This window comes from Macaca nemestrina, chromosome 17, assembly GCF_043159975.1.
Source record: "Macaca nemestrina isolate mMacNem1 chromosome 17, mMacNem.hap1, whole genome shotgun sequence".
In the NCBI taxonomy this organism is placed as follows: Eukaryota; Metazoa; Chordata; class Mammalia; order Primates; family Cercopithecidae; genus Macaca; species Macaca nemestrina.
The window spans coordinates 6,985,804-7,013,360 of record NC_092141.1 but is presented as its reverse complement, the minus strand read 5'-3'; the positions used below and the strand labels follow the sequence as shown (position 1 = coordinate 7,013,360).

General features: G+C 41.8%; 1 protein-coding gene across 11 annotated transcripts in view; it reads right to left on the bottom strand.

Annotated features, from left to right (window-relative positions):
* The window catches only part of LOC105473037 (polyunsaturated fatty acid (12S)/(13S)-lipoxygenase, epidermal-type-like), an 85,184-nt gene that overhangs the window by 38,049 nt on the left and 19,578 nt on the right, over positions 1 to 27,557 (bottom strand). For 2 of the 11 annotated variants that reach the window (XM_071082244.1, XM_071082243.1), the window contains exons 1-4: positions 19,752 to 19,864; positions 9,895 to 9,960; positions 4,762 to 4,894; positions 4,204 to 4,427 (exon numbers count right to left, since the gene is read on the bottom strand). The gene's annotated coding sequence lies outside the window, so the exon portion shown is untranslated. Of the gene's footprint in view, positions 1 to 3,230; positions 3,398 to 4,203; positions 4,428 to 4,761; positions 4,895 to 9,894; positions 9,961 to 19,751; positions 19,865 to 27,446; positions 27,536 to 27,557 lie in introns of those variants that run through there. The other 9 variants (XM_071082246.1, XM_071082242.1, XM_071082250.1 and 6 more) reach the window with 9 other exon arrangements.

Below are 27,557 nucleotides of genomic sequence, written 5' to 3'. Positions count from 1 at the left end.
AATTTCAAACTATACAATGGGTCTACAATAATCAAAACAACATGATACTGGCAAAAAAACAGATACGCAGACCAATGGAACAGAATAGAGAGCCCAGAAATAAAGTCACACACTGGCACCATCTGATCTTTGAGAAAGTCAACAAAAACAAGCAATGAGGAAAGGAGCCCATATTCAATAAATGATGCTAATATAACTGGCTAGCCATATGCCAAAGATTGAAACTGGGCTCCTTCATTTCATCATATACAAAAATCAACTCAAGATGGATTAAAGACTTCAATGTAAAACCTAAAACCATAAAAATCCTGGAAAATAACCTAAAAAATACCATTCTGGGCATACGACCTGGGAGAGAGTCCATGATGAAGAAAACAAAAGCAACTGCAACAAAAACAAAAATTGAGAAAGTGACCTAATTAAAACAAAGAGCTTCTATAAGGCAAAAAACAAAACAAAACAAAAAAACCAAAACAAAAAACCTATTCACAGAGTAAACATATAGCCAACACAATGTGAGAAAATATTTGCAAACTATGCATCTGGCAAAAGTCTAATATCCAGAATCTATAAGGAACTTAAACAAATTAACAAGCAAAAAACAAACAACCCCATTAAAAATTGGGACAAAGGACGTGAGCAGACACTTTTCAAAAGAAGACATACATAGGGCCAAAAAGCATATGAAAAAAATGTTCAACATCACTAATCATCAGACAAATGCAAATCAAAACCACACTGAGATACCATCTCATACCAGTTAGAATGGCTATTAATAAAACGACAAAAGTAATAGACACTGGAGAAGTCGTACAGAAAAGGAAATGCTTATATACTGCTGGTGCAAGTGTAAATTAGTTCAGCCACTATGGAAAACAGTTTGGCATTTTCTCAAAGTACTTAAAACAGAACTATCATTTGGTCCAGCAATCCCATTATTGGGTATATACCCAAAGGAACATAAATTGTTCTGCCCTAAAGACACGTGGACACTTAATTTCATCATAGAACTATTCGCAATAGCAAAGACATGGAATCAACCTAAATGCCCATCCATGGTAGACTGGATAAAGAAAATGTGGTCCATATACATCATGGAATACTACATAGCCCTTAAAAAAAGATGATGTCCTTTGCAGCAACATGGATGGGACTGGAGGCCATTATCTTAAGCGAATTAATGCAGGAACAGAAAACTAAAGACCACATGTTCTCACTTATAACTGGACACAAAGAAGGGAACGATAGACAATGGGGCCTACTTGAGGGTGGAGGGTGGGGGGAGAGTGGGGATCAAAACAAACCACCTATGAAGAAACCTGCTTATCACCTGGGTGACAAAATAATCTGTACACCAAACCTCTATGACACAAAATTTACCTATGTAACAAACCTGCATATGTACCCCGAACCTAAAATAAATGTTTAAGATTTTTAAAAATGCAAATTTAAAGGATTTGGTTTTCCCTTGTAATTGCATCATCATGCAATATGTAGATGTCCTCCTTCTTTGCTCCAGTACATTTGATAATTTATTGGCAGATACTCAGTACCTTTTGGAAGATCTGACTTAAAAGGGACATCATTTTCAAAAGACAAAATATAATTTCACTATCCTTAGTTTTGCTATTTTTAGTTTCACTTCCTAAAACATGACATCGCCTGTAAGGGAAAATCTTTGTCTCCAGATGTATCAAGAGCATCCCTAATTATACTTTATCTAAAACAATGAGACAACTCCTGGACTTTCTGAGACTGGTTGGCTGTTGTAGAATGTGGATTCCTTGTCTGAACCCCTATAAGGAGAATTAGCCACTATCACAGTATTGGATCCTTTTAAAAAAACCCCTTTCCTCTTCCACCAGCTTGGGACTTCCAAACTACTCCTTGCCCTTCTCCCTATTCATTCATGAGAGAGAAGAACATACTTTGGATGTCCTGTCTCAGAAATACAAAAGGAGCCCGAGGCCCATTGGATATTTTACCTTCATGCTAGGCCCTATGGCTCAAGCCTTCCTTGCTTCCGAGTTGTCATAGCAACAGCAAATTTGATTCAAGCCACAGTTGATTTTGTGCTAGGTCACACTTCACACGCTTCTGTGCCCAAGTGGTTCACATCTTTGTCCTGACTGCAAACCCTCAACATTTTTCAACCTCTAACCTTACCTCTTATGAGATCCTTTTGTTTGTTCCTTCTCACATTACTATTCACCATAACCAAAATCTTAACCTTGTTACCATTTCTCTCCCAACTGAAGTACAACCACCATGACTGTATTTCAGCCACCTAAGCTCTAACCTTTCCCTGTCCTGATCTTGCTGAAGTACCTCTTATAGATCCAGATATCGTTTTCTTTGTTGATAGTTCATGCCTCTGACCTCAGAAAGAGGTTTCCAGGCTGGATATGCCATTGCATATATCCACAGTCCCATAATATATGAGGCTTTACCCAGTGCAAATTAGATCAGATAGAATAATTTGTGGCGCTCACAAGAACCTACACTTCAGCTGAGAATCAAAGAGTTAACATCAACACAGATAATAGATATGTTTTTAGGGTATCACATGACTTTGACATGTTGTGGAAAGTCAGGGAATTTGTGACTACAGCTGGAACACTAGTTAAAAATGGGAAATGTGGATAACCTTCTAGAGACCTTATTATTACAAGAGCTGGCCATACTCAAGATAGAAGCTTATGGTCGGGTGCGGTGGCTCAAGCCTGTAATCCCAGCACTTTGGGAGGCCAAGACGGGCGGATCACGAGGTCAGGAGATGGAGACCATCCTGGCTAACACGATGAAACTCCGTCTCTACTAAAAAAATCCAAAATCTAGCCGGGCGAGGTGGTGGGCGCCTGTAGTCCCAGCTACTCGGGAGGCTGAGGCAGGAGAATGGCGTGAACCTGGGAGGCGGAGCTTGCAGTGAGCGAGATCACGCCACTGCACTCCAGCCTGGGTGACAGAGCAAGACTCCGTCTCAAACAAAAAAAACAAAAAAACCCAGAAGCTTATATGGGCAATAAGACCCCTAAGACAAGCGGAAGCTCAGCTGACAAATATGCTAAGTAGCAGTTTATAAACCTGTCCCAGTCCCAGTGTAATCAGACCAGATATTAAACCTACTCAGTTTGCCAATTTATCCTCTATTTGAGGACATTAAAATATCTCAGTTAAAGGCCCCTGAAGATGAAAAGGCTAACTGAAAACAAGGTGGATGTTTTACCCACCGAAAAGTCCAAAGATAGGCTTTGAAGACACTAAGAAGGCTACTTGGTCTCTCCTTGGTCCCTGACCTGACGTTCAGTCTTCACAAAATTTTTCATCATGAGAAGAATACGGACTCAACTCCTTCATCATCATTTGTGGGGGAAACTTCACTCTTTACTTGGGATATCTGCCAAAAATAGAATCCTGGACAAGTTATAAAGGTAGAGCAAGGAAAAGGGCCACCTCCAGCAGGACTCTTTCTCCGTTGGCAATGATATTTTATTCAGCTTCCTAAGTCCGTGTTATTAATATGCCCTGGCCATTGTTTTTATGTTCACTTATTGACTAGAAGCTTTCCCATGTAAGAAGCCCACAGCTACTACTGTTGGTTCTGTTAGAACAAATTTTCCCTTCTTGAAGAATTCTACTTGCCCTGTCAAGTGACCAGGGAACTCTTCACACCAGTAAAGTCATCCAAAAAAATCCAAGAGTTCTTCCTCTGTTCCCCAAATTACATGATCCTCACCATATCCAGTCATGCAGAATGACTGAACAAGCAAATAGACAATTGAAACTAAAATTTTGAAAATTCAGAGGCGAGGCCAGGTGTGGTGGCTCATTCCTGTAATCCCAGAACTTTGGGAGGCTAAGGCAGGAGGATCACTTGAGACCAGCCTGGGCAACATAGTGAGACCACATCTCTATGGTAAAAATACATATTTATATTTTAAAAACCTTCAGAGAACTCAGCCTTCCATGGCCCAAGGTATTTCCCTTGGTCTTAATTGCTCTCTAGCCTTTCCTTGCTAGACTACACCAGCACCCCACTACCAAAAAATAATCACTAGCACAACTAGGAGAATTCCCTACTCTACGTGGGTAACAGAAGACTCCAGTGAAGTTAATTCAGACATTATTTCAGAATTCGACCTTGGATGCATGTCTCACAACTTAAAAAGTACAGGAGTTACTTATAATAAAAATCTACTTCACCTGGAGATATTAAACCGGGGCCCTCTAGGAGGACTATGGCTGCCTCTGCTGAGTCATGCAGGTTGTCAGAGAAGCAGGCGAAGGCCAGCAGTCACAGGCCTCACCCAGATCTCACACAAACCGAAGGGCTGGTCTCACTCCCACCGTGTCCCGCCAACACCTCCAAGTCTGTTTCCAGGCAAAGGGCGGGTTTGAAAACTTGTCCGAGGCTTTCTGCCTCCCACCTGTGAAACAAAAGGGCTTTAGTTCTTCCCCCACCTGTGAAGTCTGCAAGCCAGATGGGCGTCCTTCCCCAGGTTCTGGCCAGGAGGCTTCTCGCACCACTCAAATTGTTACAAAGTTCAGCTAGGGAAGTCCTTCTCCTGGGTAGGGTTTTACCCCTTGCTCCTCTGGCCTCCCTCCTGATGGATCCCAGTGGTTCTAGGCAGGAACAGGCTACTTGGGGATTCAGCGAGCTCCCAGGGCCTCCCTGCTGCCTCCTCCGCCCCTGTATTTCGCTTGGCCCAGCTAACTTGACTCAGCTCCAGGTGAAGTCGGGAGCATCTCCCGGAAACAGACCTTCAGCTTCTCCAGAGGGGAGGGTGTGTTCCGGAAAGGAGGGTCTCCCTTTCTCACTTCCGCAGTTGGGGCACTCACAGTATTTGGGGTGTCTCCCGGGTCCTGCAGGAGCAGTCTGCTTCTTTCAGAGGGTCTGAAAGAGATATATATATATATTTTTTTTTTAATTTTTTTTTTTTTTGTAAACTTGCATTTGACTAGCCAGAGTTGAGTCAGTATTTTTCTCATGATGAAAAATTTTGTGAAGACTAAAGACAGGGGCCTTTAAACTTCTCACTCCACTACCTTTCTCTCAAAATATTTTTTTAAGTATTAAAAGCAGCCGGTGATATGGTTTGTCCCCACCAAATACCGTGTTAAAATTTGATCCCCAATGTTCAAGGTGAGGCCCGGTGGGAAGTGTTTGGGTAATGAGGACAAATCCCTCATCCATGGTTTGGTGCCTTCCCCTTGGTAAGTGGTGAGTTCTTGTCCTATTCACGTGAGAGCTGGGCTGGTTGTTTAAAAGGGCCTGGCATCTCTCTTGCTCACTTTCTCACCGTGTGACACGCCTGCTCCCCCTTCACCCTTCAACATGAGTGGAACCTCCCTGGGTCCCCTACCAGACATAGATGCTAGTGACATGCTTCTTGTACAGTCTGCAGAATCATGAGCCAAACAAACCTCAAACCTCTCTTCTTTTTTTCTTTTTTTTTGAGACGGAGTCTTGCTCGGTAGCCAGGCTGGAGTGCAGTGGTGTAATCTTGGCTTACTGCAATCTCCGCCTCCCGGGTTCAGGTGATTCTCCTGCCTCAGCCTACCGAGTAGCTGGGGCTACAGGTGCGTGCCACTATGCCCAGCTAATTTTTGTATTTTTAGTAGAGATGGGTTTCACCATGTGGGCCAGAATGGTCTTGATCTCTTGACCTCGTGATCTGCCTGCCTCAGCCTCCCAAAGTGCTGGAATTACAGGTGTGAACCACTGCACCCAGCCCCTCCTTTCTTTATAAATTACCCAGCCTCAGGTGTTCCTTTATATTAATAGTAATACAAAACAGACTAGCGCAGATGGAGAAATGGATTCCAGCTTTACATAGTAGAAGCTATACCCTAAAATGCGTTGAGGGGGAATACCAGTAAGTACCAAGCCAAAGAGCTCTCAGTGAACCCCTCAAAGATCCAAGCCTTGTAGTTACCCGTTTCCTAGAATACATGAAAGTGAGAAATGCCAGGACGGGCTAAAAGTCTCTATATGGAACAATGCCCAACCCACATACCCCACCTTGCACAGAACATTCACCTTTGTCAAGACCCTAGAGTTTTATTCTCTGGAGAAATGAAATGAAGAGGATCTGAACTTACAGCATTAGGTACAGAGATCCGTTGGATTGGGGGATAAGGTAAAATGGGCATAACGTCAAAGTCTGCAAAATGAACAGTGAAGCTCCATCCTTTTTCCCACTGCCTGCCCCTAGAACATCAGGAGCCAGGTGTTGTTCTGAATTCAGGCAATTGGAAGAAGCATCTATTAAAAAAAAATTCTGAATGGTCCTAGAGAAAATATCTCCAAATATCAACATCTGGGGATGCCCCAATAATCACCAGCAGACTACTCGGAAAAGTTCACAAGCACCACCTGTACACGTAGAGCTTCAGTTCTTTCTTTTTATAGCCAGTATTTTCCTGAGGATAGTTCTTGCTCTTGGTCCTTTACTAATTGTTAACTTGAAACACCGTGAACATTTTCAATGCTCAAAGGCAATCTTCGTTTCAGGAATAGTGTTTCTAAGTTTTCTGTGGATATTTAGTGCCATTTGTTCTATCTTTCCTGGAGTATACCCTGCAGATGATTCTCAAATCTGTGTGTCTAGCATGGACATTTCCCTGAGCCCTGCACATGCATACACAACATCTTTATCTTGAGGTACCTCCAGGTAGTCAAATGCAAGTTTAAAAAAAAAAAAAATTAGTCATTGCTCTCCCTCTAACCCCTCATTATTACTGTCACCATATCATTATCCTCATCTACACTGGTGTTTTGGGTAATGTTATTCCCCTAGACGTTCATCCTACAAATTTTCAGTCAATTCTGATTTTTCTAACTCTTCTTCACCCTTCCCTCACCACCAAGCCACTGATTCAGCGTTTATTGAATTCCCCACAGCTGTCTTTTCCTTGCCCTTCCCACTTACCTTTCCCTCGTTATCATCTCCTATTTGGATTGCTGATGTAGTGTCAGAATTAGCCTTCTCACTCCACTACCTTTCTTAAATCTTCAAACTTCTGCCAAGTTAATCTTTAAATGACCTGCTCTGATCATTATCCTCCTATATCAGAAATCAACATTGGCTCCCTGCCATCACTGCAACCTAAAAACAAACAAACAAACAAACAAACAAACAACACCTTTCCAAATTCAGTGCGTAGATTAATCTTCCTATACCTCCTTTTTAATGATAAAAAGTAATACATTCCTGGGAAGATAGTTTCAGTGGAGGCAGCACAGAATTTGGATCTTCCTGGATATCCGCATAAACACAGACAGAACAACTAGGTAGCAAAATCAAATACCCATGAATCACTTTTACAAAAAGCCAGACAAGTAATCCCTGCAAACTCCAAAACGGGACAAACCACCAATAGCCATAAGACCTATGTGTTATCCACATCTCACCTGTGCAAGAGAACATGGAAGAAAACAACAGGACATATGACAAACCTGAAAATGGTAAAATTGTAGTAGGCCAATTTGGGAACAACAGCTGGAACTAGGAGGGATCATGCCCACTTGTTTTAGGCCATTCTTGCACTGCTGTAAAGAAATACCTGAGACCGGCTCATTTACAAGAAAAGGTTTAATTGGCTCATGGTTCTACAGGCTGTACAGGAAACATAGTGACTTCTGCCTCTGGGAAGGCCTCAGGAAGCTTCCAATCATGGAAAAAGGCAAAGGGGGAGCGGGCACATCACATCCTGAAGGCAGGAGCAAGGGAGAGAGGGAGAAGGTGCCTGATACGGTTTGGATCTGTGTCCCCACCTAGATCTTGTGTCAAATTGTAATTTCCAAATGTTGGAAATGGGACCTGGTTGGAGGCGATTGGATCATCGGGGTGGACCCTTCATGAATGGTTTAGCACTATCCCTTGGTACTGTTCTTATGATAGAGTTCTCATGAGATCTGGTTGCTTTAAAGTGTGTGGCACTTCTCCCCTCTCTCTCTCTTCCTCTGGCTCCAGCCATGTGAAGTGCCGGCTCTCGCTCCACCTTCCATTATGATTTTGTTTCCTGAGGCCTCCCAGAAGCCAAGTAGATGCCAGCATCATACTTCCTGTTCAGCCTGTGGAACCATGAGCCAATTAAACCTTTTTTCTTTGTAAATTACCCAGTCTCAGGTATTTCTTTATAGCAATGCAAGAACAGACTAGAACAGCATCACATACTTTTAAACAACCAGATGTCAGGGGAAGTCATCCACTAGCACAAGAACAGCACCAAGGAGATGGTGCTAAACCATTCATGAGAAATCTCCCCAACGATCCAGTCACCTCCCACCAGTGGGGATTACAGTTTGACATGAGATTCAGAGGGGACACAGATCCAAAGCCTATCACCACTCTAATAGCAAGTAGTGCCAGGCCCCGTGATAAGACCTAAGGACCTAAGGGAACTCTTGAAACTGGGCAGCCAGGATTCTCTTCCAGGATGCAGCAGAACAGTTCAGAGAAACCCTTGGAAAAACTCAACTGAAATAAATGAAAGAAAAGATCCAGAAAAGCACAGGGCGGGGAAACAAAGCCAGGAAATCTCAGAAAGCAGGCCATCGTGTTTTTGAACATTACAAGAACAAAAATGGATGGGAATCCAAGAAGTTAGATGTGTTATCTGAACAAGCTTCTTTTTATTAACATGGAAAACAAAATGCACATAAAAATGGCAATAGAAAAGTAGTGAAGTCAAATCCCATACAAAGTTACTATAAGAAAAAAGATGGCCAGGCGCGGTGGCTCACGTCTGTAATCCCAGCTGAGGCTGGGCAGATCATGAGGTCAGGAGATCAAGACCATCTTGGCTAATACAACGAAACCCCATCTCTACTAACGATACAAAAAATTAGCTGGGCATGGTGGCGGGCACCTGTAGTCCCAGCTACTTGGGAGGCTGAGGCAGGAGAATGGCGTGAACCCGGGAGGTGGAGCTTGTGGTGAGCCGAGATTGCACCACTGCACTCCAGCCTGGGGGACAGAGCAAGACTCTGTCTCAAAAAAAAAAAAAAAAAAAAAAAAAAAAAAAAAAAAAAAAAAGAAAAGAAAAAGAGAAGAAGAGAGACAATAAAGGGCAAAATTATATCATTACACAAAATAAAAGCACAATGGAAAGATGAACAAAAACCAAAGCAAAGGATCAGAAAAAATACTAAAAGGTATAATTCAAGAAAATGCAGGGGGAACTCGGCAAGATAACCTAACAGGAACAGCTCTGGCCTGTGGCTCCCAGCGAGACCAATGAGGAAGATGGGTGATTTTTGCATTTCCAACTGAGGTACCCGGTTCATGTCATTGGGACTGGTTAGACAGTGGGTGCAGCCCACAGAGGGCAAGCAGAAGCAGGGTGGGGCATTGCCTCACCTGCGAAATGCAAGGAGTCAGGAACTCCCTCCCATAGCCAAGGGAAGCCATGGGACTGTGCCATGAGGGACGGTACTATTCAGCCCAGATACTATGCTTTTCCCACGGTTTTTGCAACCAGCAGACCAGGAGATTCCCTCAGGTGCCTACACCACAAGGGCCCTGGGTTTCAGGCATAAAACTGTGTGGCCATTTGGGCAGACACAGAGTTAGCTACAGGAGTTTTTTTTTTGGTACCCCAGTGGCACCTGGAACCCCAGTGAGACAGAACTGTTCACTCCCCTGGAAAGGGGACTGAAGCAAGAGAGCCAAGGTGGTCTTGCTCAGCGGGTCCCACCCCCATGGAGACCAGAAAGCTAAGATCCACTGGCTTGAAACTCTTGCTGCCAGCACAGCAGTCTGAAGTCGACCTGAGATGCTCGAGCTTGGTGGCGGGAGGGGCATCTGCCATTACTGAGGCTTGAGTAGATGGTTTTCCCCTCACAGTGTGAACAAAGTCACCTGGAAGTTCGGACTGGGCGGAGCTCACCAAGTGCAACAAAGCTGCTGTAGCCAGACTGCCTCTCTAGCTTCCTCCTCTCTGGGCAGGGCATCTCTGAAAGAAAGGCAGCAGCCTCAGTCAGGGGCTTATAGACAAAACTCCCATCTCCCTGGGACAGAGCACCTGGGGGAAGGGGCAGCTGTGGGCACAGCTTTAGCAGACTTAAATGTTCCTGCCTGCCAGCTCTGAAGAGACCAGTGGATCTCCCAGCAGAGCACTAGAGCTCTGCTAAGGGACAGATTGCCTCCTCAAGTGGGTCCCTGACCCCCATGCCTCCTGACTGGGAGACATCTCCCAGGAGGGGTTGACAGACACCTCATATAAGAGAGCTCTGGCTGGCATCTGGCATGTGCCCCTCTGGGACTAAGCTTCCAGAGGAAGGAGCAGGCAGCAATCTTTACTGTTCTGAAGCCTCTGCTGATGATACCCAGGCAAACAGGGTCTGGAGTGGACCTCCAGCAAACTCCAGCACACCTGTAGAAGAAGGGCCTGACTGTTAGAAGGAAAACAAACAGAAAGGAATAGTATCAACATCAACAAAAAGAATGTCCACACCAAAACCCCATCTGAAGGTCACCAACATCAAAGACCAAAGGTAGATCAATCCATGAAGATGGGGAGAAACCAGTGCAAAAAGGGTGAAAATCACAAAAACCAGAATGCCTCTTCTCCTCCAAAGGATCACAACTCCTTACCAGCAAGGGAACAAAACTGGATGGAGAATGAGTTTGATGAATTGACAGAAGTAGCCTTCAGAAGGTGGGTAATAACAAACTCTTCCAAGCTAAAGGAGCATGTTCTAACCCAATGCAAGGAAGCTAAGAACCTTGAAAAAAGGTTAGACGAATTGCTAACTAGAATAACCAGTTTAGAGAAGAACATAAATGACCTGATGGAGCTGAAAAACACAGCATGAGAACTTCGTGAAGCATACACAAGTATCAATAGCCAAATCGATCAAGCAGAAGAAAGGATATCAGAGATTGAAGATCAACTTAATGAAATAAAGTATGAAGACAAGATTAGAGAAAAAAGAGTGAAAAGTAATGAACAAAGACTCCAAGAAATATGGGACTTGTGAAAAGACCAAACTTACGTTTGATTGGTGTACCTGAAAGTGACAGGGAGAATAGAATCAAGTTGGAAAACACTCCAGGAGAACTTCCCCAACCTAGTAAGACAGGCCAACATTCAAATTCAGGAAATACAGAGAACACCACAAAGATACTTCTCAAGAAGAGCAACCCCAAGACACATAATTGTCAGATTCACCAAGTTTGAAATGAAGGAAATAATGTTAAGGGCAGCCAGAGAGAAAGGTCGGGTTACCCACAAAGGGAAGCCCATCAGACTAACAGCAGATCTGTCTGGAGAATCCCTACAAGTCAGAAGAGAGTGGGGACCAATATTCAACATTCTTAAAGAGAAGAATTTTCAACCCAGAATTTCATATCCAGCCAAACTAAGTTTCATAAGTGAAGGAGAAATAAAATCCTTTACAGACAAGCAAATGCTGAGAGATTATGTCACCACCAGGCCTGCCTTACAAGAGCTCCCGAAGGAAGCACTAAACATGGAAAGGAACAACCCAGTACCAGCCACTGCAAAAACATACCAAATTGTAAAGACCATCAACACTATGAAGAAATTGCATCAACTAACAGGCAAAATAACCAGCTAGCATCACAATGACAGGATCAAACTTGCACATAACAATATTAATCTTAAATGTAAATGGGCTAAATGCCCCAATTAAAAGACATAGACTGGCAAATTGGATAAAGAGTCAAGACCCATCAGTGTGCTGTATTCAGGAGACCCATCTCACATGCAAAGACACACATAGGCTCAAAATAAAGGGATGGAGGAAGATCTACCAAGCAAATGGAAAGAAAAAAAAAAAAAAGCAGGGGTTGCAATCCTAGTCTCCAATAAAACAGACTTTAAACCAACAAAGATCAAAAGAGACAAAGAAGGCCATTACATAATGGTAAGGGGATCAATGCAACAAGAAGAGCTAACTATCCTCAATATATATGAACCCAATACAGGAGCACCCAGACTCATAAAGCAAGTTCTTAGAGACGTACAAAGAGACTTAGACTCCCACACAGTAGTGGGAGACTTTAACACCCCCCTGTTAATATTAGACGGATCAACAAGACAGAAAATTAACAAGGATGTTCACGACTTGAACTCACCGCTGGACCAAGCAGACCTAATAGATATCTACAGAATTCTTCACCCCAAATCAACAGAATATACATTCTTCTCAGCATCACATTGCACTTATTCTAAAATTGACCACATAATTGGAAGTAAAACATTCTTCAGCAAATGCAAAAGAATGGACATCATAACAAACAGTCTCTTAGACCACAGTGCAATCAAACTAGAATTTAGGATTAAGAAACTCACTCAAAACCACACAACTACATGGAAACTGAACAACCTGCCCCGAATGACTACTGGGTAAATATGAAATTAAGGCAGAAATAAATAAGTTCTTTGAAACCAATGAGAACAAAGACACAACTTACCAGAATCTCTGGGACACAGCTAAAGCAGTGTTTAGAGGGAAATTTATAGCACTAAATGCCCACAAGAGAAAGCAGGAAAGATCTAAAATTGACATCCTAACATCACAATGAAAAGAACTAGAGAAGCAAGGCAAACAAATTCGAAAGCTAGCAGAAGACAAGAAATAACTAAGATCAGAGCAGAACTGAAGGAGATAGAGACACAAAAAGCCCTTCAAAAGATTAATGAATCCAGGACCTGGTTTTTTGAAAAGATCAACAAAACACATAGACTGCTAGCCAGACTAATAAAGAAGAAAAGAGAGAAGAATCAAATAGATGCAATAAAAAATGATAAAGGGAATATCACCAATGATCCCACAGAAATACAAACTACCATCAGAGAACATTATAAACACTTCTATGCAAATAAACTAGAAGATCCAGAAGAAATGGATAAATTCCTGGACACATACACTCAGCCAAGTCTAAACCAGGAAGAAGTCGAGTCCCTGAATAGACCAATAACAAGTTCTGAAATTGAGGCAGTAATTAATAGCCTACCAGCCAAAAAATGTCCAGGACCAGACAGATTCACAGCCAAATTCTACCAGATGTACAAAGAGGAGCTGGTATAATTCCTTCCGAAATTATTCCAATCAATAGAAAAAGAGGGAATCCTCCCTAACCCATTTTATAAGGACAGCATCATCCTGATACCAAAGCCTGGCAGAGACACAACAAAAAAAGAGAATTTCAGACCAATATCCCTGATGAACATCGATTTGAAAATCCTCAGTAAAATACTGGCAAGCAAAATCCAGCAGCACATCAAAAAGCGTATCCACCACAATCAAGTCAGATTCATCCTTATGATGCAAGGCTGGTTCAACATATGCAAATCAATAAATGTAATCCATCACATAAAGAGAACCAATGACAAAAACCACTTGATTATCTCAATAGATGCAGAAAAGGCCTTCGACAAAATTCAACACCCCTTCATGCTAAAAACTCTCAATAAACTAGGTATTGATGGAATGTATCTCAAAATAATAGTAACTATTTATGACAAACTCACAGCTAATATCATACCGAATGAGCAAAACCTGGCACAAGACAAGGATGCCCTCTCTCACCACTCCTATTCAACATAGTATTGGAAGTTCTGGCCAGGGCAATCAGGCAAGAGAAAGAAATAAAGGGTATTCAAATAGGAAAAGAGGAAGTCGAATTGTCTCTGTTTGCAGATGACATGATTTTATATTTAGAAAACCCCACCGTCTCAGCCCAAAATCTCCTTAAGCTGATAAGCAACTTCAGCAAAGTCTCAGGATACAAAATCAATGTGCAAAAATCACAAGCATTCCTATTCACCAATAATAGAAAAACAGAGAGCCAAATCATGAGTGCTCCCATTCACAATTGCTACAAAGGGAATAAGATACCTAGGAATACAACTTACAAGGGATGTGAAGGACCTCTTCAAGGAGAACTACAAACCACTGCTCAATGAAATAAGAGAGAACACAAACAAATGGAAGAACATACCATGCTCATGGATAGGAAGAATCAATATCGTGAAAATGGCCATACTGCCCAAAGTAGCTTATAGATTCAATGCTATCCCCATCAAGCTACCACTGACTTTCTTCACAGAATTAGAAAATACTTTTAATTTCATATGGAACCAAAAAAGACCCCACATAGCCAAGACAATCCTAAGCAAAAAGAACAAAGCTGGAGGCATCATGCTACCTGACTTCAAACTATACTACAAGGTTACAGTAACCAAAACACCATAGTACTGATACCAAAACAGATATATAGACCAATGGAACAGAACAGAGGCCTCAGAAATAACACCACACATCTACAACCATCTGATCTTTGACAAGCCTGACAAAAACAAGCAATGGGGAAAGGATTCCCTATTTAATAAATGGTATTGGGAAAACTGGCTAGCTATATGCGGAAAACTGAAACTGGACAGCTTCCTTACACGTTATACAAAAATTAACTCAAGATGGATTAAAGACTTTAACGTAAGACCTAAAACCATAGAAACCCTAGAAGAAAACCTAGGCAATACCATTCAGGACATAGGCATGGGCAAAGACTTCATGACTAAAACACCAAAAACAATGGCAACAGAAGCCAAAATTGACAAATGGGATCTAATTAAACTAAAGAGCTTCTGCTCAGCAAAAGAAACTATCATCAGAATGAACAGGCAACCTATAGAATGGGAGAAACTTTTTGCAATCTATCCATCCGACAAAGGGCTAATATCCAGAATGTACAAGGAACTTAAACAAATTTATAAGAAAAAAACAACCCCATCAAAAAGTGGGAGAAGGATATGAACAGACACTTCTCAAAAGAAGACATTTATGCAGCCAAGAGACACAAGAAAAAAAGCTCATCATCACTGGTCGTTAGAGAAATGCAAGTCAAAACCACAATGAGAAACCATCTCACGCCAGTTAGAATGGCGATCATTAAAAAGCCAGGAAACAACAGATGCTGGAGAGGATGTGGAGAAATAGGAATACTTTTACACTGTTGGTGGGAGTGTAAATTAGTTAAACCATTGTGGAAGACAGTGTGATGATTCCTCAAGGATCTAGATCCAAAAATACCATTTGACCCAGCAATCCCATTACTGGGTATATACCCAAAGGATTATAAATCATTCTACTATAAAGACACATGCACACGTATGTTTATTGCAGCACTATTCACAATAGCAAAGACGTGGACCCACCTAAATGCCCATCAATGATAGACTGGATAAAGAAAATGTGGCACATATACACCATGGCATAGTATGCAGCCATAAAAAAGGATGAGTTCATGTTCTTTGCAGAGACATGGATGAGGCTGGGAACCATCATTCTTAGCAAACTAACACAGGAACAGAAAACCAAACATCGCATGTTCTCACTCATAAGTGGGAGTTGAACAATAAGAACACATGGACACAGGGAGGGGAATATCATAGACCAGGGCCTGTTGAGGGTGGGGAGCAAGGGGAGGGATAGCATTAGGAGAAATACCTAATGTAGATGATGGGTTGATGGGTGCAGCAAACAACAATGGCACGTGTATACCTATGTAACAAATCTGCACATTTTGCACATGTACCCCAGAACTTAAAGTTTATTAAAAAAAAATCTAACTCTTGATGAATGGATATCACCCTTATTTTATTTTTCTGAAGAAATTGCTTATCAAATTTTTATTTTCACATTTTTTTCTACATCTTCCATCATTTCCGCTTTCTCCAAGTTCCTTTTTCCCATTTGTTTGGATCTCTTTCTTCCAAGTTGGAGGCTATCTTTAAACGTTTGGTGATCCTGGGCTGCCTGTTCCTGTCTAAGTGTGACTCACTGAAAAGATGAATGGGAACTCTGAGGGAGTAGGTGAGGCTTATCCACAGAAGGACTTACAACAAGGTCGTTGGGCAGCAAACTGGCTTTTAAATTGGGACAGGACTCCAAGATGTCAGAATTTGGAGGTCTTTTCTCCGGAGCCATTCGGTTATCCAGAGAGAACGTGTCAAACCTCCTGCTGGCAGTGAGGGTGGGGAGGTGTGCAATGGGTGGGTGGAGAGAGCTGGGGTGCGCCTGCTGTAGGAGGAGGAAGGAAGTCCATCTTCCCCCTATACAGGCCACTTACCCCACCCTGTTTTTAGTCCCATGCCTCATGCCCACCTTCTGTAGATTTGGATCTCCCCGTCCTCAGCACCTAGACTTCTACAAAACCACCCCCTTTCTTCTTGTTAGTTTCCTCATCTGCAGGGAGCCAGGTAGTGATCTCCAGCTCTGCCAAGTCAGCTCCTGCTCCTCTCCCTCTTCCAGATATTTGTGGGACTCTCTCATCCATGTTCGTCTCTTCCCTCATTTTATCCCCTTATGAGTTGATATATTCTTGATTCCTTGATTGCCATTTCAGTGGAGTTTTGGAAGGGAGAAGCGAGCAATCTGCCATGCTTACTCAGAAGTGGGGCTGCATTTTAAAAACAAAATCGGCTGCATTGCTCAAAGATGAGGGAGGGTTTAGGAAAACCAATTTTTGTACAAGACATACTTTCTCATGCATATATGTATGCATGCCTTACATGATGAAACTCCTGCGATAGGGTCCAGCCCATGAAATTCCCAGATGGTGAACATAGGACCCACCTCACTGAGTTGCTATGAGAATTAAATGAGCTAATACAAGTAAAATGCTTAGCACGGGGCCTGGCATTTGAGTTCTCAAGGGATAGCAGTGATGATGATTCTGATAGTTTCAGGATGAACTTGACTAAGGGCTCTGGGGATTTAGGGGAACTTCTGTCCGTCCTCTTCTCTGCCCTGAAGGAGGAAGAACCTTCTGCAGGCTTCTCCTGGGAACCCCACCAGCCTGTGGATCTCAGAGCTCTTTGGAGTTTGCGATGGCAGTGGGGAAATCCCTCTGGTCTTGGCCACTCTGACACTGCATAATCGGCATAACTGGGATCCCAGCTCAGACAGGAATATTCTTGTTTCTTGGCATGAACCTGTCTTTTTGCAAACACAGTCTCTTTGTGTCTGGCCCATCAGCCCTCTTCCAAAGGTTTCTTCTACTCAGTCCTGCCCATACACATCTTTTTCAACAGTAAAGTCACTCTTTAATTTGTAACAAAGATATATGGGTTCTAGTTCTGTTTTTGCCACTAATTGCCTAGAAATAGCTCAAACTTGGGATCTAGATTTGATCTGCCCGATTTGAATCCCAACTCTGCATGAGCCGTGTCCCACAGGCAAGCCCTCAGTCCTCTATGGGCCTGGTTTCCTCATCTGTCAAATGAAGATAATAATAGTTCCTAACTCATAGAGCTACCATGGGGCTGAAAGAAATAATCCATGTAACGCTCCCAGCCTGGTACTCAGAGTTCAAATAAAGCTAGCTATAAAGATTACTATCTTTCCCAATTTAAACTCTCCTGCAAACTTTGTAGCTCCAGGCACAACTTGAGGTGAGGAAATGTGATTTCCTTGATTTTGTATGTAGCTTCTACTAGATCACATAGCAGCCGAGCAACACAGCAGCTAATGAAAGCAATTCTGTAGAATTCCAAGTCCAGGAGCTTACGTTTTCAAAAGTATGTCATTCAGACTTAAAAAAACCCCAATCTTCTTGAGTAGTTTTCATGTCATATAGAAAAGCCCTTTATGGCAAAAATGGTATTTGATTTTTGTTTTTGTTCAAAGCAGTTCTTATCACAAATTTAAAAACTGATCACCAAACTTCCTTGGCTCTTCCAAGCCTAGTTTTATAAACGAGTTATTATACTGCCCTCTTGTGGAACACATTGATTTCCTTGACTTAAAATCCTTGCTTAGATTTGAAATAGGACTCCCATTTATAATTTATCATTCATAGTATTAGGTTCATTGGAAAGTATGCTTTATCCACATATTTCACAAAACTCTTTTAAAAATGAATTATTCTTTCATTTTCAGTTGTTTGAACTTGGAGGCTTGATGTTCACCGATTCTATCTTCCTACAGCGATTCTACCCAGCGGGTATGTCAATCCTGCTCCTCGAGCTTCCTCTGGGTTCAGAGGCGACTCATAAATTAGTCCACAGCAATTGAGGCACAGTGGGGAGAGCAGGCCACAGGCCACAGGCCAATTGTTCTGCGGGGGTTGCGGTTAAAACTCAAGGAAACTGCCTGAAAGCCTCCTTTGTGCCAGTCCCCGTCCAGCCTCACCCCAGCTGGAGGCGCCGATGATCCTAAAGAGGATCAGAACATGCCACCCCCAAAATACGCTACCTGGGAAGAAAGACATTTCGAGCTGTAGGCAATGAAGAAACAACAGATGTAGTAAAAGTTCTCCGCCCACCCTTATCTGCCTAAATGCAGGACCTAAATTTTGCTTTGAGGAAGATGCCCCCCTGTACCCGGAAGAAGGAAAGTGACTCTTATCACCGGTGACGGGAGTTGCATCGAGAAGAATCTGCATAAACCAACCTTACAGAGAGAATTTTTATCTTCCATTATTTTCTCCAATATATTCCTAAGCAATTTCTCACAATTTATTACCCCAGAAGCCCAAACATTCTTTCCTTTGTCCAGTCACTTATCCATAATTTATCGCCCTTTGTGAAAACGGTATATACTTTCTCACATCTAACCACTTATTTGAGTTTTCACTTCTTTTTGTGAAGCTCCTGTGCACATAAAAATATTAACATCAGTTAAAATTGTATTGTTTTTCTCTTGTTAATCTGTTTTATCAGCTTAATTTGAATGTCCCCAGGACTGAATCATAAGAGAGTATGGGGTAAAGGTTTCCTCCTCTCTAATGCCAGGTGTGGAGTTTTTCGGCAGAGGAGCAGGACGTGGGTCAGCAGCCTTCAGGCCCTTCTCTAGGAGAGGTTCTTGCAGTTGGTTCAACTCTTGAAAAGTTACTCCCAACTTCAGCAACCACAGTTACTGTGCCTGACAAATGGCAAAAGACAAGAAACCAACCACACAAAGATCCCAGGGTTCCAGGCAGGGTTTTCCCTGCCTCGTCTTGACTTTCAGGTGGCTTTATGTGCCTATGCAATGTTGCAATGTTAATCCTCGAGGTGAAATCCAAGCTGGTTTATCCATTGAGCTGCCAGGGCCAGTGGTGATGGTGAGCAATGAGGCACTAAATTTCTTCTCCTACAATACAAAGGATCTGCTCAACGCACTCGCAATTTCACAGTACAAACAGCTATTCTGTATTAGATCAGCAAAGGAAACCAGTCCCTGTGCAAAGACAATTTTAGATCTATGTCCTGTTTCTTGTGGAAACGCGAAACCAAAGGGGAGCCCACTGGCAGGACAGAGCAAGCACCCGTGAAGGTGCAGCGTCTTTTAAACTTAAGTTCTGATTCAGCAGGTTTGCGGCGGGTCCTGCGAATCCATCCGTTAACAAGCATCCCCTGCGGGCGGGGTTCTGATGCAGAGTGTAGGAGGGCTGCCTGTGTTCTGAGAAACACTGGATGGTGTCTGCCAAGATTCAATAGCAGACATTATTATAATTATCGGGAGACACAGGCTGTGCCAAATAGTAAAATAAAAATAAATATATTTACATTTCCCAGGGTTTGGCCCAATCAGACTGCTTGGCTTACATAAATCCCAGCGCATAGGCATTTGCAAACAATAAGCATATGTTTAGCATCCTAAACTCTACTTTTAAATAAAACATTAAGGAATAGTCATGATTTATGCAATTAGTAAGTCCACAATGAACACTGAAGACTATTAACAATAATTAACACATAATTTTTGCTATGTAATACTAATTTTAAAATACCTTTCACAACTCAAGGGATCAGGCAGTTGTTCAAATTTTTCTAAAGGCCTGAACATTTTCTAGAAGGCTTACACCAGCATCCATGACCATCTTCCTTTTTTGGAAACTGGACCTTCAGATCTCATTCATGTGTTTGATAATTTCATCATAAAGAACAAAGACAACTGCGATGGGCAGACATACTCTGCCATAGCACAGAATTGTTCTTTGTAAAAGTTTTTTCAATACAAACTTTATATGAAAAAAATGCCCTTCAAGAAAAAAAGTTATCAAAATATACTTTTCTTGGAAGCTTCTGGTATTTGTATGGGAAATACAATCCAGTTTAACCACATATTTTTATTTTTTATTTTTTGCTTATGAATTTTAAAAAAGATTACTGAGTGCCTATTTTGTTAAAGGCACTCTTCTCAGTATTGGCCTAGCACCATCTTTACAGCAATTTTCAGTGAATATAATATATATTGATTATATATTATACACTTCCTTATTGACTAATACAAGATAGAATAATTTTAAAAGAAATGATTTTCCTGGGCATCATTTTAGCAGAAGTTCTGCTTCCTTTTCTTTCATGCATAGAAAATGTGTTTTCTCCTAATGCAGAGGGGCGGGGATGCTTTTTCTGCTCCAATGAGTGGCCAGGAGAAAATTGCTTTCTCTTTGTATATGAACTCAAGGGCCAACATTATTCTAGCAACAGTAGGACAGGTGGCAAAAGTGTTCTTGTGTCCTAGTTGTTGCTATTAGAAAGTTCAGGCAACTAGAAAGTTGCCTGAGGTCATGCTCTGCAAGTTATGTACCTTACATAATGAGGAACTGGAGAGAGAGCCAAAAATTCCCAATTAAAAATACGCAAGCTAGGTGAGGCGGCTCACGCATGTAATCCCAGCACTTTGGGAGGCCAAGGCAGGAGGATCGCTTGAACCCAGGAGTTCAAGACCAGGCTGAGCAACATAGTAGAACACTGTCACTACAAAAAATTAAAAAATTAGCGAGATGTGGTGGCATGTGCCTGTGGTCCCAGCTACCCAAGAGGCAGAGGTGGGAAGATCACTTGAGCTCAGGAGTTGGAGGCTGCAGTAAGCCACGATTGCTGCCACTGCATTCAGCCTGGGCAAAAACAGAGCAAGATCCTGGCAAAAAAAAAAAAGAAAAGAAAAGAAAAAGAAACTAAGCTAAACAACCCCCAAACAAACAGACCAACAAGCAAAAAACAAGGGAAACAAATCCTGCAAGTAGTATAAGCCTGAACTGGACTTGAACTTGGGTCTGACACCAGAGGCTGACCCCGTGCTACCCACCCTGAAGCACCTAGCACTGTGCGACGTAGAGAGCGGAGCTTAAAAAGGGACTGGTTCAATGATGTATAAATAATGCAAACACTTTCTGATATACACGCACTCAACTACCATTATTAAGGAAAACTACAAAATTTCTATTCATTATTGTGCCTGAATGACTTCTGGGGCCTCATTACAAGAAGAAACAATGGTTAGGAACTGTAATTAATCCAAACGCAGATTATGTAATGGCTTTAACCAAAGCAGAGATTTGATTTCGGCTTTCTCTAAAGCAAATGACCAAATGTAGCTACTCTTTTAACTGGCTAGTCCTTACCGGTTCACAGACCATCATTGTAACTGAAATATTCTAGCCCTTTGTCTTATTTGTTGTAAGATTTTCTATCTTGCTCCTACTTATCAATACTGGTCTAGAACTAATTTTAATAATAGTAATATAAATAAAATTCAATTACTATTTTTGCAAAAGTAGTAAATACATGTATATGGTTCAAAGTGTAAAAGACACAAAAAGGTATTCAGTGAAAAGTCTCCTTCTACCATTGTCCCTGGCTACCTAGTTTGCTTCAGAGTCAGCCAAGGTCACCAGTTTCTTGTGTATCCTTCCAGAGATATTTATGCATTCACAAGCAAATATGTATATGTGTTTTCTTCCTCCCCTCTTATTTTTAGAAATATTTTTGAGGACAAAATAGATAATATCAACTTTTCTGCTTCAGCTACTCAGGAGGCCGAGGCAGGAGGATCACACTGATTCTTTATTGTTTTTCACTGAAAATTTTCCTTTGGAGGTCATTTCATTTGGTTACAAAAGGGTTCTTCCTCATTCTTTTGTAGCATCATAGTTTCCAGTGGTAAGGATGTACCATAATTTGTTTAGCAAGACACCTACTGATGGGCATGTAAGTTGCTTCTAGTCTTCTACTATTATCAGCAATGCTGAAATGAATAACATTGTGCATGCAGGTGTCATTCTAAAGCCGTCTCATCATTTCTTTCTTGCTTACTTTTGATTATATTTGGTCTTGTTTTTGGAATACGTGGTAAAACCCTGAATATGTTCAACGTTTGGTTTGGTTGCCTAGAAAGCAGCCAAAAGCAAGCCTTCTAAGCCTGATGCAGTAGATACATATTCCCTGAGTGTCTCCAAAGCAAAAACCCTAAACCCTTAAAACAAAAGAGTTTCATAAAAGTTACTCCAGTAATTTTGGAGATGAGGGACTGCTCATCGTCCTCAAATTCAAACTGCCAAAGCACAGTCAAGATCCTGCTGTGATCAAGAGCCCAGACTTCCAGACGTAGGAGACAGCCTGGTAACAAGACTTCTGGCTCAGGACTGGGTGAGCAGAAGCTTACAGGAGAGTCTGTGGACGCAGATGGGGCGCTCAAAGGATCACGTACATAGCTGGTTTTTCTTTAAGGAGAGCCATACAGCGTATGATGAAGGGCAGGAAATAGCCACTTTGCTCAAACTCCAGAAGGCAAATAGGAACCAGACTTCAGAAAGGTCTAGTCCCGCCTCCAATGTTACACATTGAAAAGATCATTATGCACTATCTTGAAAAGGACTAACCTGTCTCTTAGGAGCATCTGAGTCAATGCGGTGCCCAGACAATGGGAATAGTGGTTAACATTACAGACTCTGGGGTCAGGTAATTAAAATCCCTGTTCTCCCATTTAGTAGCTATAAGTAACTTCTTTGTGCCTCCTCTCTTCTAAAAAATTGGGTCATTAATCATAGCTTCCCTAAAGGGCTGTGTGTAGATTAAACGGGATAAGATCTCCAAAGTATTGAGCACAGTGCCTGGCACATAATATGTGCTTGATAAATGGTGGCGATGGTGATCCTTTGAGAAACAGGAAGCATTTCACAATTTAATTCTATACCACAAGCATGCTACTTGAACATTTCGTGAAGACTCGTAGAAATAAATAAATACCTGTTCACATATTCTTGACTATCATGTTTCTAGCCTCAGGATTTTGATTTATTTTGTACTGTGGTGTCAATTACAGAGAAAAACCACATTCTAGAAACGAGAGATGGGGACCCTGAATGGGGCCTCATTTGTGAACTGTGCTGGGACATCCTGGTGTGTGCCATACAGTCCTGTAATTGATCAGCGTCCTTTGAATCTTTCCCATTTTTTTCTTCCTTGTTGATTGGCTGTGACCATCTGAAAGAAAGATGGTGGAGAACATCTCTTCGTCCTTACTGACAGTGAAAATCTGTTATTTCAAAGGGGAAGCTCATGCTTTATATCCTCTTATTCTCCTAAGGGCCTCTTAAAAGCACACCACAGTTATTTGGTAGGTTAAAATTCCAATGAAAAGCTTTTAAGTTATCATGTTTGTTAACTGCTAATTTGGGGATAGCATCATGTAACAGGGGACTCAGTCCCTGCTACAGACCCAGGACACTGGCCTGTGATATTGATTCATACAATGGCCTGTGATATTGATACTTATTATAAGGCGTAGCGAGAATAAAAGGCTGGTTCTTATCAATGAACTCACTGTTATCAATGAACTCACTGTTCCACAGTGAAACTGAAGATGGAAAACAATTCACATCTTACCAATACCCTCATATGAGGGAATTTTTTCCCCCTTATCCAGGTGCAGTTCAGTGAGGAAGTTGACATGGATTCCAATACCACTGGCAGTGCTAGCAAAACAGAGGTCAAGGGTCATAGTGGCCACTGTATGAAAGTTAAACAAGAAGTGAGTAAGATCTGATGTTTGGGAAGTGAATAAGATCTGACGTTTGGGTAGCACTTTTGCATCCATAAAATGCTCAGGAGAGCATGACAGATTTATCATGGATGGGAAACCTGAGGCTCATCCGTGGTGAGATCTGAGCTGGAAGCCAGTCTTCAGGCCCCTGGCTAAGTGTGTCGTCTCCTAGACATACTGCCTCTGTTCATTTCCCTCCGAATTCTTCTGGTTTCAAAATGACTAGTTAGCTCTGTCTCAATGCTCTCACACCTCCTGCTCTTTTAGCAGCTGCCCTATTTGTGTCATTTGTTTACTTAAATCATTTATTATAGAGTTTCTGCATTTTTATATTCTTTTAAAAGAGATAATGTATTGTACAACTCTCAAAAGGCAGAAGATTATTCAGTAAAGTCTCCTTTCCCCTCCACATCCCGGCCATCCAGATCTCTTTCCAGCAACCAGTGTTACCAGTTTCTTATGTATCTGTCTGGAGAAATTCTATGGGTACACAAACAATTACATTCTACCATTTTCTATCATCACAATGGTAAAATATTATATGTATGATTCCTTGGAACCTTGCTTTTTTCATTTAATATATCTTGTTGGTCACGCCATATCAAAGAGATGTAAAAAAGATTTCTAATTATATATTTTACAGTAAAAAATACTCTATGACTGTTTCATAATGTATTTAACCAGTCTCCTCTTGGTGGACATTTGGGATATTTAAATTTTTTCCTACTAAGAACAACTTTGCAATGAATAACTTTTTCCACACAGTTACATCATTTTGCACATGTGCAGATGTATCTGTAGGATAAATCCCTAGATGTAGAATCGAACAGCTGTGTCAACAGCTGTGCATCTGTAATCTCCACAGAAGGCAGAGACTGTGTTTTATCTTCATCTATCCTTAGTGTCTAGCACAGGTCTTGATACTTCATAGATGTTCAATAGGTATGTGGACAAATTAATGAATGAGTGATTTCAGAGAACGAGTTCAGAGAGTGGTCAACAAATCTTTGTGGAACAAATCGATGAATGAGTTCAGAGAATGAATGAGTTCAGAGAATGAATGAGTTCAGAGAATGAATGAGTTCAGCTGGGATGATCATGAAGGGCATGGTGACTTTTGGCACCATCTCTTGTATTTCATATACTATTCTGAAAATGACATCAAAATTTAATGTTCATACTTATAACTTTCTTCTGCAGGTTTTTATTTTTTATTTATTTTTAGGTTTTTAGAGACAGGGTCTTACCATGTTGCCCAATCCGGTCTTGAACTTCTGAGCTCAAGCAATCCTCCCGCCTTGGCCTCCGAAAGTGCCAAGATGACAGGTGTGAGCCACCATGCCCGGCCCTTGTGCAGCTTTTAACTTTTCTCAGAATTTGTATTTGTGTATTTTTTAACTCATAAAAATTAAAAAATATTTTAATAGACAGGGATCTGTGTCACCCAAGTTGGAGTACAGTGGTGTGATCAGAGCTCACTGCAGTCTCAAACTCCTGAGCTCAAGCCATCCCTCCCAGGCATCCCAAGTGACGGCACTTCAGGCATGCAGCATGGAGCCTGACATCGTTTATCTACTTTTTATCGATCAGAAGAGACATAATTTCAACTCCCCACGTGGTTATACTTCTGGGTTATGAATCATAGTTTGTAAAACTCCTCTTAAAGATGTTCTTCAAAACTTCTTTGGACTTTTAGTTGTAATTTGGACTGATTGCTTTTTAGTTCTACAACTATTATACTGAGCCTTGTTTTCAGCACACAGTTGGGTCGATTCCACTATGTCTTATATCCAAATATCCAATGTCTTCTTCTTTCTGGATTTTTCACTTTTGCTCTATTTTTTTTTTCCATAAAGAATGTACAGCTCACCGTTTTGAGTACTGGCATGTCCAAAGAAGTCCTCATTTTGCTCTCATACATGAAATGCTTTGACTGGTTGTAGAATCCCAGATTGGAAATAATTTTCTATAGAATTTTGAAGGCATTATTCTAGCATCATTTCTAGCAACCATCATTTCTAGCAACCTGTGTTAGAGATGAAACGCTTGATACCTATTCTTTCTTTTTCTCCCTGTTCTTTGAATTAAGAAATTCCACCAGAATAGGTATAAATATAAAGTTGGCCCTTCATATCCGTGGATTCTACATCCTTGGATGCAATCACACGCAAATCAAAAATATTCAGGAAAAAAATTCCACAAAGTTCCAAAAAGCAAAACTTGAATTTGTTGCGCTCTGAGTGCTGTGTTGAATCCATGCGAATGAAGTGACGAGTAGGCATTGTTAGGCATTGTATTAAGTATTGTATTAGACATTGTATTAGGCATTGTATTAGGTATTATATTAGGTATTAGATGTTGTATAATGTATTAGATATTGCATTGAGTATTGTATTAGACATTGTATTAGATATTGTATTAGGTACTGTATTAGGTAGTAGGCATTCTATTAGGTATTGTATTAGGTATTAGGCATTGGTTTAGGTATTGTATTATGTATTGCATTAGGCAGTGTATTAAGTATTGTATTAGACATTGTATTTGGTATTGCAGCAATCTAGAGATGATGTAAAGTATGTCTATCTAGGGATATGCATAGGTTATATACAAATACTACAGCACTTTATATAAGAGACTTGAGAATCTGCAGATTGTGGTATCTGAGAGGGATCCTGGAGCTAATCACTATATGGATTATATGTATAATCCACAGGGAGGACTATAAGTAAGGAGTGGGCGTGTGTGTGTTAATTTCAGGTGGGTCGTTAATCTTTTTTTTTTTTTTTTTTTCTGGCTCTGCCGCCCAGGCTGGAGGTGCAATGGCGCAATCTCAGCTCACTGCAAGCTCCGCCTTCCAGGTTCACGCTATTCTCCTGCCTCAGCCTCCCAAGTAGCTGGGACTACAGCTGCCCACCACCATGCCTGGCTAATTTTTTGTATTTTTTAAATTAGAGACAGGGTTTCATCATGTTTTCCAGGATGGTCTCTATCTCCTGACCTCGTGATCCGCCCTCCTGGGCCTCCCAAAGTACTGGGATTACAGGCGTGAGACACCGCGCCCGGCCTTGGGTCATTAATCTAAAGACTTGAGTCTTCAGCTCAGGTTATGTCTCTCACCTTCATAATTGTTTTGCCATTTTTTTTTCTTTCCTTCTGGAAGTCCTACTTGACAAATATTAAATCTTCTGGACCTATCCCCTCTGATTTAATTTTTCTCCCATATTTTCCATCTCCTAGTGGATGTAGAGTGACTTCTGGAGTGTTTGTCTGAAGGCGTCCTACTCACACCTACCCTCAGGGAGTGCCCTATCGGGCGTCCCACGCAGAAATAAGCCAGTGGTGGTAACAGACCTATACAAACGCTGGAGGAAACTCATTGGAGCTTACATAATCCATCAACTTGCTTTCCTGATTTTTAACCCTCAATTTCACCTGCCACTGCGAGGGCCTGGAGGCATCACCCAGCCCAACCCCACTGTATACCCGGGGAGTCCGAGACCCGGGGTACAGCGCGACCCGAGATGATTCGGCCTGCGGGAGGGCCCGGACTGGACGCAGGTCTCCTGACTCCCAGCTCGGGGCTTTGGCTGCTGTATTCTGCTTGGTGACCCGCGTCTTCGCGGTAGGTTGAGGTGGCCGGAGCATCTGGCCTTACCCTTCTCACACGCCACACTCCCGGGTCTCTGGCTCTGGAGTCCGCAGAATTTGCGCCTGCGCCAAGCCACTGAGGCAAGGCTGCTCGGGGCGGAACCCGCCCTCTTTGCCC